This window comes from Teleopsis dalmanni, chromosome X, assembly GCF_002237135.1.
Source record: "Teleopsis dalmanni isolate 2A chromosome X, ASM223713v2, whole genome shotgun sequence".
NCBI classification, from domain to species: Eukaryota; Metazoa; Arthropoda; class Insecta; order Diptera; family Diopsidae; genus Teleopsis; species Teleopsis dalmanni.
The window spans coordinates 48,696,635-48,712,858 of NC_051848.1; the positions used below are offsets into that span (position 1 = coordinate 48,696,635).

At 30.8% G+C, this 16,224-nt stretch overlaps 1 protein-coding gene across 1 annotated transcript in view; it reads left to right on the forward strand.

Annotated features, from left to right (window-relative positions):
• Window positions 1-16,224, forward strand: part of LOC119688386 — a 27,991-nt gene that overhangs the window by 5,613 nt on the left and 6,154 nt on the right. The window lies entirely within an intron of this gene.

Below are 16,224 nucleotides of genomic sequence, written 5' to 3' on the forward strand. Positions count from 1 at the left end.
GAAATATCTTTTTTTTTTTTATTTTTTTTAAAACATCCTTTTATTGGATTTAATTACTAGTTAATGTATTACTATTGGTAAATTGTACTTAATAGATATTAAGTAATATGTGTGCGGGTTTACTGAACCAGTGTTCAGCTCCCATAAAAGAAAATATCTTTCGTAATAAATTTTCTGTGTGTGTGACCAAGAAATTAAATTAAATCACAAAGAACTGACAGTTTTGAACGAGATTTAAAAATAAACGAATATAGTCCTATAACGCTTTAGAAACTGTTAGAAAAACTTTTCTTCCCAATTTCTTACCACCGAATTTATACATCAAAATCAAATCAAACTACTATCCGTAGCATCATCAGTAATCCTTTCTACATCACTTCAAGATAAAAAAACTATTCCCGAACGAATACACAATTTGGTTCAATTAAAATGACAAACTTTGAATAGTTATAAGTAGAAGTCCAGAAGATCTTTATTTCAAAAGATAGGAAATATTATTTTTTGGATAAAATGTAACCCATTTCATATAAAATAAAATTAAATGTTATGATTATACTTAACGTAATTTAAGAGTACACGACCGATAAATAGGAGAAACCTGGTCATCACAAAATCAACATCTGTAGATAAATTCAACTGTTTTAAAAATCTTACATCTGGTACAAAAAAGAAAATTTCATCGATTAGTGTCGCTTACTTAAAAGAAAGTGAACATCATTTAATTCATGGATCCTAATGGTTCTTTTAAAATAAGCTTTTGATCAGTTTTATGTTGTATATGAACATCACTAACAAATCAGAATTTATTTAATTACATTTAAAGAAAGCCCTATGGATATAATATGCCAATGTCATCAGTTGATTAAGTCTTTTGTATACTTCTCATAGCCTGATTGAGATAAAATCACCAATTCTCTTAACATATTTGCCCTTATAACCGTAAGTGACTTAAAACGCGTTTTTCAGGTAAGTAATGTTTGCTTTAGGAACCAAAAAAAGGATTACAAGGCCATGTACTTTAAATGATTAGTCAACCCCATTCGTTTAGTTTTTGGCAAAAATCTTTTATTTTTGGCATCACAATGCGGTGCCACCGCAGAACAGTCAAAAGAATGCTTCCCAAAAAAGGTGATATTAAATAAATAACATTGCGATGTCTATTAATTGCATTCTTCAGTTTATTGATTTTGGATCATTTTTACGTATAAAACTACATAAAACGTGTTACACATTAATTGTTACAATTAATAATGGTTCGCATAATCTTATCAGTAGATGTTTCTGAAAGATCAAGATCAATACGAAAGTTTAACGTCGAAAAGTTTCGGAAAGTGCTCAAAAGCTGTATATAACCAAATACTTCTGTGAGAATGGCGATGGAATGAGCATTTCAAAAACGTTTTTCAATATCATTCAACTTTTAATGCCTGAGAAACAACATTTCGCACCTCATTTCGAACGAAATTGGTGCATGCGGATGACTAAACAAACCTTACCCCACTCAAAAAAAAAATATTAATGACTACACAATTATGACAATCTTCGTTTTAGTTCACATAATAATTGTCTCCCTCGATAGGTTTTCCGTCTAGAGCAGTAGTTCATTTTGATTTAATGATTGGACATCCGTACTCAAAGGATACTTGGTATAGCACATTTCAGCATAATACATTGTTGATATGCTCAAAAAAGTAATTTTTCATGTATAGAAAAAAATTCCAGAGATTAAAAAAATTAAGAACTCCCATGACAAAGTGTAAACGGATACTATTTCAATTTTATTTTGATACTTTCTTCTTTAATATTCAAATAGTCGTATTGTCATGTATTTGAATAGATGATTTTACTTTTGTAAAATTTGATCCATTTAAATGACTTAACCCTTGTTTATGGGAATAGAGTTCTTAACATAAATTGAAAGCTGTATTCAATTCATTCCTAAAAGATAGTTTTAGTTCTTAAGGGTAGACCATATAATTTCATCCATCTATTAAAAAAACGTTCTCAATTCCAAATTTCTGGACAAACTTGACTTGACCTTTGGCAATGCTTTCCAATGAAAAATATGAAAATGTTAAGCTAATGCGTTGGTGTCAGTAATTGATCAACAGAAACCGTTCCGATTCTTATGTTATAGTTAGCGATACTACATTCCTCCCAAGAAAGCATGCCATACTAGTCTTAATCCATATTGTTGAGTTTATTTAGTTTTTAAAATTTCTTGTTTTTATCGTTGAGCAGTTCAACTAATTGTTAAAGAAGTACTTTCTTAAAAATCCTTATGCCCTAAAAAGAGCATAATTGTCTTTGCTTCGTCAAAGTGTCTACGACTTATACAATGAATATTAAAAGGACTATTCTTATGTTAAAATAATATGTTAGAAAAACTGTAGATTATTTGAAGAGATTAATAGAAAGTCTACATAAATATTATAACAAACTTTTTTGTTTAAAGGAAGGACAGAAGAATATTTCAAATACTTATAGCACCATATAATTGCTAAAGAAAACTCGTATATCTTCCTTTTGCTTGGTGAAACGCGAGTTAGTATCTGAAACATTTTTACTCAATACTGTCTGTGATCATTTGGGTGATCCTTAGTAACAAAAGATTCAGTTAGTTATGTTAATAAGTTATTTTACAGAAATATAATTTGAAACCCAGCACACCTACCTGATGGAATATATATTGTATTTATTATAAGAGAGTGCAGTTCCAAATTAGCATCCACACAATCAAATAATGCCAGCGCACTGTTTTTAATGTACTTTTGAACACTATGGCTCATCGACTCAAGTTTTTGTATATATCTGGATTTCTGTTTTAGCAAGGAGATTTTAGCGTATGTCTCAATACATTATTTTTATAAGTTTGAAGTTTACTAAACTAATTTAGGTCTAATTACTTTCTAAAAAAGCAGAATTTTATTTTTCACACTTAACTTTGCTTGTGTTAGTGGTTTCAAACATTCAAGTATTACAAGCCAGTTTCTTGACCCTTATAGCTAAATGTATCTTTTATCGAAAGTTAGACCAAATTATTTTACATTATTTCCCAATTCTATGTTCACATTATTATATTTTAAAACCTAGAAAATCACCACTGATAAGTTGTTTTATTTCAGTGTTTAAACATTAAAGTGAGAAAAATGTTTTCTCTTATATAAATAAAAAAGTTTTGTGCAGCATAAAAGCATTTTTTTTCGTTAATTCAAGAATTCCATCTAAAAAATAAATTTATAAAATAAACTCTGACTCTGAGCTTCAAATTTGGCATGACACAAATTCGATTCCTGGTACTTGCAGTCTTAAAAAAATTATTTATTTTGTGCAGCATGAAAGCATTTTTTTTTTGTTAATTCAAGAATTCCATCTAAAAAATTAATTTATAAAATAAACTCTGACTCTGAGCTTCAAATTTGGCAGGACACAAGTTCGATTCCTGGTACTTGCAGTGTCAAAAATAATTATTTACGAATAATTAAATACAAGAATTATTTCCACGACCACTGATGATGGGTATTTGGCAATGCTTGGAACAGCTGTATGGTCAGCCAAAAATTCAATTAAGTAAAATAATATAAAATGAATTTTTGTTGTTGTAGTTCACTACTGTTGCAAAAATCTCTTTATAAAATTTTGTATATCACTTTGTCCTCGTATATGCTAGTCCGATTGTGAATAGTTGTTATTCATCCCTATTTCTTACATTCTTAATAATTAATTAAGTACTAATTTTTTGTAATTACTTATAGTGATTCTTAGATTCTCGACGACAATAACATTCATCAAAAATTTTCAAAAAATTTGTTAAAATAGTTAACGTTGCTGTGCATCCATAGCGTTTCATTATCCCAAAGGATACCTTGTATGCGTCCTTCATTGCAAGCCGTAAACAATAATTAAGAAATTTTAAGAAGATTTCATTGGAGGGCAAATGCCAGTGGATAAATGTAATTGTGCGTGTCCCTCCGCACAACTACTTCCTCCTTTACAGCCAGCAGCCAGCGAAAGCCTAGCAAATTGCCCATGTACTACAAGGTATGTAGTACGTCTATGGATTAGCGTACGTATATTTTTACATTTAACAATGCCCCTGACATTTACATTGACTAAACCAGCCAATGTCAACAGAACGGTGAATGGTTTTTTGCATTCGCACATTCTTTTAATAGCCTGTCACGGATGCTGCGATGCTGCAGCAAGGATAATGACAAAAACAGACACAAATTGACAACAAATTTTAAATAGCACAAAAAAACAGTTTATAAAAAAACCCTAAACATTTTTATAAACTAAGGTGAAGCACTTAAGGATAATATTAGTATATAACACGGCTGTGCCATTAGATGCCATTAAATACTACGAATAAACACGTACCTCAGATATTTGCTGCCGCCTGATTGCTTTGCTGCTGATGAGTGAAGTGAGGAAAGAAGGACTTCATAGAGATTTCATAATAGTTCAAATTTTGTGCTATATATTTTAAGTGGGTTCTTTTGAGATTTTCCCTTAGTAATTTGTATCGTAGGGATTTTTTGATAACAAACACTTGCGTTACTTCAATAATTTACAAACACAAACACACACAGTTACAACAAAAAGGCAAAAAATTTACCACATAACTATTTCAAGCAGGAAGGATATATCTCATACTGTTTGTTGTTAAAGTCCTTTTTACATAATTTTTTTTATGTTTTTGTTTTTGTTTATTTTGTTTTTATGTAAACAAATGCACGCTAAACTTTCGCTTTTATACTTGAGAACAATTTTAAATAATTTAAAGCGAATATATATTGAGCAATATATTTAAAATACACAAAAATATCCTACTTTTATTTGCATTGGATATTTGAACGCTGCTTCTTCGCACTAAAATATTTATTCAAATATATTTACTAAATTAATTTTTTACTTTTTTTGTTTACTTCAACTTAAGCCAAAAATGAATAAACGTGCAAATGCTTTAGCGAATTGAGCCCGACTGAGCTCGTCTCATTGACTGAGCCTCGTTAATAGGTAAAATCAACCAATACGAATGCAATTTTTGTCGTGTTGTTAGGGTTACCAAGTACGTTACACAATTCGTGCTTGTGAAAGCTCCATATCGATTTAACGGTACTATTTGCTAAACTAAGCAAAATCAGTTTATACAGAATAGAATAGTAAAATAATTATGATTAAAAATGTATTAACAAATACATATATTACAATGGACGTGTGCGAGTTCGAGTAAATTGATGGTAAATTGAGGGAAATAGTAAAATTTCGGGTAGAGTAAATTAGATAAAAATTAGGTATTACCATTGCGAAAGTTTTTTAAGATGTTTTACAAAAAATATAAATAAATTTGAACATTTTTAACCAAAAATAATACATAAGTGCAATAAATAAATAAATAAATATTTACATAACTGCAGTGTAAAAAATTCCAAGGAAATTTCAATTTACATTACTTCAATTTACTCAAATTCGGACATGGCCAATATATATTTATGCACAAGTTCAGATGTATGTATTGTATATTTATTTAAATATTATCTGTTATTAGTTTATAATAACAATTAGTTCTACAGTATTGAATAGTAATAAAATTATGATGTATACAAGGGACACTATTTATATCTTTAGCTTAATAATGAAAAAGTTGAAAATTGCTGTATTGTTTCTCGACGTATTCCTCTTTAAGATTAATACACTTTTGTATGCGTTCGAACCATTTGTCAACGCATTTTTTCCAATCTTCTTCAGACACCTCCAAAACATGCAACAAAGGTTTTTAAATGCAACAACGGCTTTGTTGTTGCTTCGTCCAACAAAAATGACCAACTGTTATTCACGCAATTTATTCTTAACGTTCAGGAATAAGATGGTCGTCAGAAGTCATTAGGTACTAAGTGAGGTGTTAGACGAAATCTGTGAGCACTCGCATTGTCTTGATGAAGATGGAGAATGATCCGACGGAGCTTGTTGGTTTTCCGTATTTTACTGAATGGTTGAGCATCCGGTAAATAAAGGGTTGTTTACTCGTACCATTCGAAATTGACTGTATTACGTTCCTGGAATGGTAGAGTTGGTATAGCTTCACATGATTAGTTTTCCCGCGATCAGAAAAACAAGCGACCATTTGTTTCAAAGTGCTTCGAGCGCGAACAACTTTTGTTGGATTTGATTCATCTTGTAACACTCATACGAGTACAGTCAACTGTTGTTTACGTTTCGGCTCATACGCACATATCCATGATTCGTCACGTATTACAATCTTACATGAGTATGCGCCGTTTTATGTACCTCCATGTTTTTCATTTTATCGGTTCGTGTGGAAGGCATACTAACAAGTAGGCCCATTTATTGAGGATATTTAATTATTACAAACTAATTAAATGATATTAAAAAATATATAATTTATTGTGGCAACTCTACAAAATGTTAAGGCAACTAACGAAAAACTAACAGAACATATACAAACACACAATCAAGAAACGCTTTGCCATACACAGCAGTTTACTTCAACGATTTTGATTGCAACAACAATAACGAGCACATCACACTGCAGCCACCTTATGGCATACGGGCTTAAATATAACAAATACAATAACAAAAAAAATAGCAACCAAAAAACAAAATAAAACCATAGGTATAACAATAGAACTACAAGTACAACAATAAAAGCAACAACAACAAAACTGTAATAATAATTGAAACTGATGTGAGCTGTGAGCTGTGAGCAAGCGAACGTGCGTTTTACGTTTGCATTTTGAAACGGCAAAGCAATTCTCAGTAGCCAAAAATGCTTCAATTTAAAATTCTTCATTTTCAGTTTTTTCTAACTGATATGATGCTCTGACGTTATGTTGTGTACGCTGAGGTGCTTTTTTGAGAACAGTTAGTTGGATATGATGTTGTTGTTGTCGTTGTTGTTAGTGTTGTTTTTGTACAAGTCTAAAGACTTATTTGAAAAACGTGAAAATTGAAAATGCCGGCGAATTGTTGTAGTTGTAACGTGCACGTAACACTAAGGGTATGAGCAATGGTATTGTATAAGAATGTAGGAAACTTTACAGAGAGCAAATCAAGACAAAACAAGCCACACACCGCACCGCACTGCAGTATTAATAGGTTTGTAAGTGTGTGTCTGTGTGCGGTTGTGTTTGTGCTACTATTTTGGGAATAAGTGTTTGAATGAGGTTTTGAGCTTTGAAAGCCAAAAATTTGTAACTGCACTAAATAAGAGCAAAAAATAAAAAAAACCAAAAACTATATATGACAAAATTAAGGAAATTTTAACTTTTGTGGGATGCTTAGGCTTGTAATTATTGTCGACCCATCAGATGCTTAAGTTAACAGTAATTTCATTACTCTAAGGACTTTCGGTTTTCTTGGATTGTAACTCTTTTTTTTATCCAAAAAATGGTAGGCATTTCAGATAAATACACCTTGGAAATAATTTTGGAATGTTCCAAATATGTCTTAAAACATATTCAATTTTTTATATTGGAGATTAATATATTAATGGGATACTTCCAAAATTTATAATATTTAAAAAATTTAGAATATTTATATTTAGCCGTATTTACATATAAATAGAATATCCTCTAATTGAAGCAAATCTCATGAAAGCCTGATAAGTCAATAAAGATGTCCTCCTCAGGACTTCCTTATGAACACATGAATCATCTAGTATCATCTAGAAATCACCTATTCACTGAGATGAGACATTAAGACATCTATGTGCTATAGGCTATAGATGAAGTGAGAGCAAAAAATTATTATTAGAATTGGAAGCATCTTACAACTTATATCTGAAATATAGTGAAATATAGTCCATGCTCCTATAATGGACTATATGCTCCTATAATTTTTTTTGTATGCTTCTTCCTTATACCGTTGATGGTTTCTCTTACCAATGCACATGTATGCAGAAAGACATATTTCTGCATGGTCATTATTTACTGGTCTGAATTTCAACTATATCCATTTAGTGTTTAAAGGTTTCGGGTACTACTTCAGAGGTTGATAATACCACCGGCACAACATACACGCACTCAAGTCTTCAAAATTCTTCGGTTTTCTCAGTCAGTGGTATGTAGTTTCTCCTCTTCTTCGCATATTTTTGCTCGATGTCACCACTATACAGAATAGCAACATTAATCGATTGAAAAATAGGTATATTGAACGATGCCACACTTAGAAGACCCACATGTGAAAATACGATTCCATACATCACTCTAACGTCACAGAGCTTGGCCTCAATACCTCGACTGGAGAGTCATCGAGTCCCGGCAGCGACCATCAGTACATCTCATAAAGTCATAGTAAAACAAGCGAGACAAACAGCACACACAAGTGGAATATCTCAAAATTAAATAACACACTCTTTTTATAGTCAACAGCGAACGAAATTACGACATTGCGCAAGTAAATCGAGTTCAACATGTCATAGTACAATCATGCAATACAGCTATGACGAAAATAGATCAAAACCACAAGAAAAAATCATTATATTGGTGGACGACGAAATTACACTGCTCAGAAGAATGTGCCATCAAAAAGGGTGCAATTGCCTAGAAATGAAAGAAGAAACATACGCATTGCAAAAGTTGAAGTCTACAAAGCGACAAAAATGGCTTTGAAGACGACTATGCTGAAATCATGGTAGAGAACGAATATGGGAGGAGCTTAGATACGACAGAAATGATGGGATTGGGGATGGGGATTGGGCTACAAAATTATCATAAAAAAACCAGATGAAGAAATAGCACCTAGGGAATTCTTCCCTCTATTCACGGAAGTTGAACTCAAAGCAGCAGCAAAGACTTTAAAAAATAACAAAGCTCCGGCACATGATGGCATCCCGGCTGTAATATACAAATTAATTGCAAATATATGTTCAAATAATTTCTTTTAAATTTCGAGTACTAGCAAACCTAATGAAAATTTTACAAAGCTACTTAAGGGACAAAGAACTCATCTACAAGACACGTGATGCTAAAAAGAAAATTCAAGTAACAATAAACGCCGCCCAAGGATTCATACTTAGACCTGGTCTTTTGAACCTAAATTACAACGGAGTTTTAGAAATAGAAATGCCACTCTAAGTGGCTTTTGCAAAGTGATAGCAGTGATAAAATCACGAAATTAAAATCAAGCGCCTCACAAATTAGGATAGGAAAACTGGCGAAGTAAACTGTTATATCATTCAATTTCTTTCTGGTCGGAAATGTTTCGTCTTGTCTTTACCTGCAATCTTAATGTGTTGTGTAGTCCACTGAATTCAGACCAAGTGTACGCCTAGCCAAAAATGGATTTTCTAAACACTTAATCATCAATTTGAACATGACCTAGTAATAAACAAAATTAACCAAACTAACCTCTGATTTCTACAGATATTCTCTAACGCATATAGTCAATTTTATATGTTTATGGTTCTTAAACATTTTTAATCATAAATACCAGTGGTAAGGACCACTGTATCGTGCGTATATTAAATATTTTTAAACTGATTTATATGGAGTGAATGATTCCTAAGGCATAGAGTGTTTAAGTTTGGTTCTAAATTTGTTCTAACAAGAAAAAACGAATTGTTATTTAATATTAAAATATAAGTATATTTTAACGAATTTAATTAATTTAAATACAACTGTTGCCACAGATATGAGTCGTTGTTGGTAACATCCAGTAGCATTTTCCAGCTAGCTCGATTACTGACTTATTCTCGCCAGTTAATTGTACCAAGTGACTTCAGTTCGTGCTTATAAATTTTAAATTTCATTTAAGATGACTAAATACTCTCACCATTTAGAAATCAGAATCTGTGGGTTCTGAGAACTAGGAATTTACTGAAATCTTTCAAAGAAAAAGCAATTGAAAATTATATTGATAATTACTACATACATATTACATATTCTCAAGATCATAAATAGTAATTATACTAAAAAAGTCGTCACTTCCACAAATTTCTGCAATTCACCATCTCTTTATTTCACATTATCTCTTTATTTTATTCACGATTTTTCAAATGTAATATATTTTTGATGTATTTTTGATCTGAACCATTATATGTTAAACGACTATTTGTTACGTATACAACATTTTATCCATTATTAATTACATGTTAACCATTATAGTATTATAATAAAGTTTTTTCTTTTTCCGGTAGGTAGGTTGCGATTCAACTATAAGTTACTACTGATAGTCCGGTTTGTCAAGGTAGCACTGTTAGATCTAATCTTTTCGGTTTAAATACTTCTGAAGTGCTTGATTATTAAAAAACACTAGCTTTCTGTGATTATTGAAGAGCTATCTATAGTTATTGTCTTCCTGTAAAGAATATGATGAAGTTCCTCCGGTAACTACTTATTTAAAAAAATTTTAATTGTGGAATATGACTTTACATTTTGTGTATTCGCACATATTGGAGGCAAACAAACTTCAGATGTATAATAAAACTTTTTTATAATAAACTATTTATGCATTATGAAATGTGTGTAAAATAGGAGTTTTTGTATTTTTAACCTCACTAACAAAATTGATCGGATGGTTTCCACATACATATATCATTTCAATGAAATCTAATATTAGTAGATAAAGTAATATATATACTAGACTAGTGTTAGACTGAGAGTATGCAGTTAGTTCTCCATTCAAAACTTCACGAAAGTGAAACTAATGTCGTTTTCGATGAGCAAAGCTAGAGTAACTTTTTTACTAGAGAATAACTTATAATACAGGTTTCATTTTCGATTTGTTAATTTAGACCAAAGTGCATAATGCTCTTGATATTTTTTTAGATTAATAGAACTAACCTTAAAGTTAATGGCTATTTTATGTTATTTAAGAATTATCCTGAACATTTCGATTGATGACAAAACTCGACCAAAAAATCATAGATCGAGAACATATTTAGGTTTGCCAAATGAAAATGACATTAAGCATAAGTCACACAAAATTTTGTAGTTGCCACCCAGTTATGAATGTAGTGGTGTTTGTTCAAAAAGAAAAAACATCAAATGACCTTGAATAGAGCCCTAAGTGAATGTAAACCCTACAGGAAAATATTCTCTAAAACCAAACAAAATCAAAATCAGATCAGGTCATGTGAACATTTTTTGTGGTTAAAATATTTAAAATATTTATTACCCTGAATAATGCGTACATACAAAAACAATTTTTTAAATAATATTTAATTGTTAAATATTCCAGAGCACAATTTTATTAACATTAAAATAATTTTTTATTTTAAATTTTGAATGCAGTACAAGTTTCCACAATTTTGGATGCATTTAGATTAAATGCAATTAAAATCTTTGCCACTTGACCAGTGCATTCCGAGGCACATCTTCTCCACAAAATACTTCGCTGAAGCCGGTGCATAGTACTTTACATATGGCATTAGGTTTCATAAATTCTCGTATATTGAGCGTTTGCTCTTAAGTGTTTGCGCAATATTTTGTAGGGTTTGGCAGGGAGAGCTTTTTAATGTTTTTTTAAGTCAAGAAAGAGCTTTCGTTACACAAAACTTACCAGCCAATCTGGCGACAACGACGAAATCTGTTTCTGAAGCTGTGTTACATACAATAAACACTTGCACACAGTTTTCACACACAAATACATTTGCAAGTAAGCATTTCCTGCTGCCTTAACTCAATGGAGGAATAAATATTAAAGCTTCGAGCTAAAAAAAAAACAAAACAAAACAAATTTGGTGTAATGTAAATATGGCTTTAAATAAATGCTTTCAAACAAGCTTTTCTTTTAGTTCAAACTATAAGAATGTGTGCGCAGAGTGTACTAAAAATTCAATAAAAAAAAAAATAAAAATAAAAATCCTTTCGTTTGTCATCCCTTACCTATCAAAATGGTTCACATGATTCGCGGTCATTGTTTTGTTGTGCTCTTTTTCTATCCGTCGCACGCTGAAAGTTCCAAACACATTTTGTATTAGGTAAGGTTGTGTTCCATTGTTCTCTTTGTTGCTAATGCTTTTGTTGTTAGCAACGAGCTTCATACACAAAACTAAAAAAAAAACTCCGTTTTTGTCTATGTATCATTTAGGTGAGTGGTTTGGTTTGTTTGTGTGTGTTTGCAGCTGTGAAAAAACACTCTCGTATTTAGCTTTTGTTTTGCCCTATAACTGCAACTTAAAATAAGGCAAAGGCTGGTTGCCTTCGCTACTAGTCCAGCAGCTCACATTCAGACTGCGCCTATGCCTGTGTCTGCAATCATTACTACTATCAATGGAAGACCTTGACAAAGGCAGAAGTACGCTGAAGATAAATGATGTGCCTTGAGTACGAAGTATGGCACGAGAACGTACAAAATTTTCAAACAGTAATAATGATTGCAACTCTCGCTGTTATTGTTGTTGTTTTTGTTATAGTTGTTGTTTTTGTTATAGTTGTTGTAGTACTAATTGCAATTGTTTTTATACATTTTAAATTTTTATTTAGAAATCAAATATTCAGTTTTACTTCGAATTTTATGTAATTAATTGCTTCTGTGGTAGTAAATGCATCAATATATGAAGGTATTGTCATAATCACCTGAGCAAGGCAAATTAACTCCAAAGTCGTTAAATTATTGTGGTAAATTAATTTTTTCTTTAATCGAGATTAAATAAAATACATTCACAAAGCTAAAACATTTGACTATGTAAGTTGTTCATTATCTATTATACAAATAATATACAAACTCAGAATAATATTGCCATCGAAAATTTTTTATGAAAAGTTCATTATACGTCGTTTCAGTGCAGCTAGTGTTGCTAGTTTTAATATATTAGATATACACAGCCGCTCCGAACTGCGGCAAAAATCAACAAATCTCTTATAAAAGTCTCTGGGTAAGGTTTTCTACCAAAGTTTCTTGCATAAGTCACTTACTAAAGTCTCTAGCTAATGTCTCTTACAAAAGTCTCTTACCAAAGTATCTTGCTTAAATATATCATCAGTGTTTTTGGAAATAATTCTTGTATTTAATTATTCGTAAATAATTTTTTGAGACTTCAAGTATCAGAAATCGAACTCGTGCCCTGCCTAATTTGAAGCTCAGAGTCAGCGCTCCTTAACCAACTTACTCAAAGCCGTATTTGACTTTTTTGGTTCACACATTTTTCTGAAGTTTTTGCTAATTTGTTGTGAAAGTTTTAAATAATAATTTTATTTTATTTTAATTTTAATAATTTAGGTCTTATATACATATATGATATTCTCACTAATAATTGAATTTTTTCAAGTTTCATATTGTATACAAATCAGTTCAAGTCGAAATCTAGTACCAGTAGATACATATCAAAAATCCATATTAATAATTAATAAAAAGGCTTTACTTAAGCATAATTATAAAGAACTTAAAAGAGTTAACTTACAACTACTTCACATTATTCATACTTTTATAATTTTGAAACTTATAATATGTGTAATTTAAAAATAGACATATTTTGAATTGAATTCTTTAGTACAGAGAATATATCAACTAGGTTTACGTGTAATTCGGGATAGTGGGAGAAAAAATAGAACAAATGGAATAACTTGACATAAATATCGCCAATGGCATTCAATTCAATTTGATTAAATTTCTTAAATTCTTTCGTACATTCATTTTCCACAATTTCAAAATTATCTTTTTCTTAATGTGAAAATTCAGTAGCAGGAAAATGTTTTGGTATTTGATTTAAATTCCACTAATTCGGATTACGCTTCAGGGCATTCACTTCCTCAAAATGAGTTTAAATACTTTTCAAAGTAATTTAATACCGTTTTTGCATTATTTGCGGTAATTTGAAATAATTACTAACAACGCCCATTGTTACGCCCCCTCAACGAACATTTGATGCACGCTAAAGTATGCTGAAGCTTACTCCAGTGTTTCATTTTCTGATAAAACACAATACTGGAAGATTAAAAATATTTAATCTTAAAATGGTTTGATTTAATATTAATGGATGGATTGACGTATAAGGATTTTCCCAAAAAGGACTAAGACTAACAAAGAAGACACGAAGAAGCACATGATGTGAAGTCACGTCAATATACTTAAAGTTATACACAATATCTTAAAATTAATTATATTTTTTCTTGATCGCGAAATGTATTGAAAATAACTCTAGCGTATAAGGATTTTCCCAAAAAGGACTAAGACTAACAAAGAAGACACTAAGAAGCACATGATGTGAAGTCACGTCAATATACTTAAAGTTATACACAATATCTTAAAATTAATTATATTTTTTCTTGATCGCGAAATGTATTGAAAATAACTCTAGTTCAAAAAGTAATTCAAAAATCTTAACAAACCTATAATTCAAAAAATATAATAACATAATATATATATATATTTATTTTTAATTAATTGTACAGAAAAGTTATCAGTTCAGAAGGATAGAAATTTGAATGATTGTCAACACCATTAGGATATAAAAATATTAGTAGTCAAGTCCGGGTTAAAAGTCAGATCACATGAACACTGCAAGGCTTACTGCAGTTCTTTCTGGTTATTGGTGTACAGGAACCCATTAATGTATAGGAACCCATTAATGTATAGAAACTGCGCATTTCCCATAATCCTCACTGTAGAAGTTGTGGAAACCTGCTGGTAAAACAAACCATAATACATTTTTTCTGTGAATGCCAGGCTTTGGCGTCCAGAAGATATAGGTTCTTGGGAAGATAATTTTTTGATAGTTTATTTGACTGTTCATCAGTGAAGACGAAAGACCTATTAAATTATCTAAGTTCGGCGGGATGGATTTAGTCTCTACTCTTCTATACATGGAAGTTATTTAATGCAACCAACCAACCACTCCTTGAAGAAGATGTACTTAAATGGCGTCTAAAAATTGCTCCAAGAACAGAAATCATTCTAAAAATACAAGATAATGGTTTGTAAATAGTTTGCGTTCTGTGAAAGTACTGATGTAATCCTTGAAGATGATGCACTTGAATGGCGTCTGAAAACTGCTCCAAGATTAGAAATCATTGCAAAAATACAAGATATGGTTTTAAAAAACTGTTGGTTGACCTAAAGAAATTCAAAAAAAATGCGAGTAATTTCTTTAAATGCAGTGAAGGACATTTAAGTTCAAATCGTGGGATTCAAAACTTAACAATCCAACAAAAAGGTACTCGAGTGGGACTACATCAGCACTACTGAAGCGTGTTGAAAAATTCAAAAGGAATCTTTTATCTACTTTCATTACTATAAATAATATCTTAATATATTGCCATAATAGGCCTAATTTCTTGACTAAAATATGAATTGGGTGGTGACTTTTTGGCTCCAAGGTGAGTTCTATATATTGAAGACCTTTTGAAAACTATTTGACAGATAGAATTTATAAATTTAAAGCAAGTTGAAATAAATATATTGTTGTTGAGGGAGATTATACTGAAACATATAAAGCGAATTTATCGAATACTCTAGTAAATGATCTAAGTGATGTACTTAATTAAATAAACCAGATTGTATCTGCAGGCAGCAATTGAATTTTTTTTGTTTTTTTTTTTTGTGTAGTACTCGCAAAAATTAAAAGAATTTTACACAAAAAGCACAAATTCACAAGAACTCATCATAAATAAAAAGCTGTCTTCACATTTCTGGATTACCTTCAATTTACTTTTATTACCACGATTTTATTGTGCATAACCAAGCATAAACGATTTATTATGCTTCCACAATTGAATATATTGAATTAAATTCTGTAAATAAAATAAAGAAAATTGATTTATTTGCAAAATTTTGTGTTTTGCGTTAGCAAACCGAATGCATTCCAATGCACTCGGAGGAGCACACAATCGAGCCAAACAAAAAGGAGGAACTGCAATCAATAAAGGCACCAACGAGTATCCTTGTCTCATGTAAATTCAAATGGAATTAAAATGATTTAATAACGTTTATCTGACAGTTGCAGGCCAACTTTTTTGTTCCACATTTTTTTTTTGTTTTTTTTTTTGTTTTTGAATTTTTCATCTCATTGAGTATCTTGTTTTCGTTCATAAGTAATTCAGGCTGAGCATCACTACATTATAGTATTATTTTTTATTGGTTTATTTATTATGTTTTGCTTGTTGGCTGCGCGATTGTTACAAATGTTTACACGCAGACTTCATTTAAACATTTTTTGGTGCACAAAAAATTATTATTTTTTTAAAAAATATATTGTTTTTTATACCTTATGAATCCCGGTTTTTAGTTAATTAACGTAATAAGGCGTCAATTGCTGATATC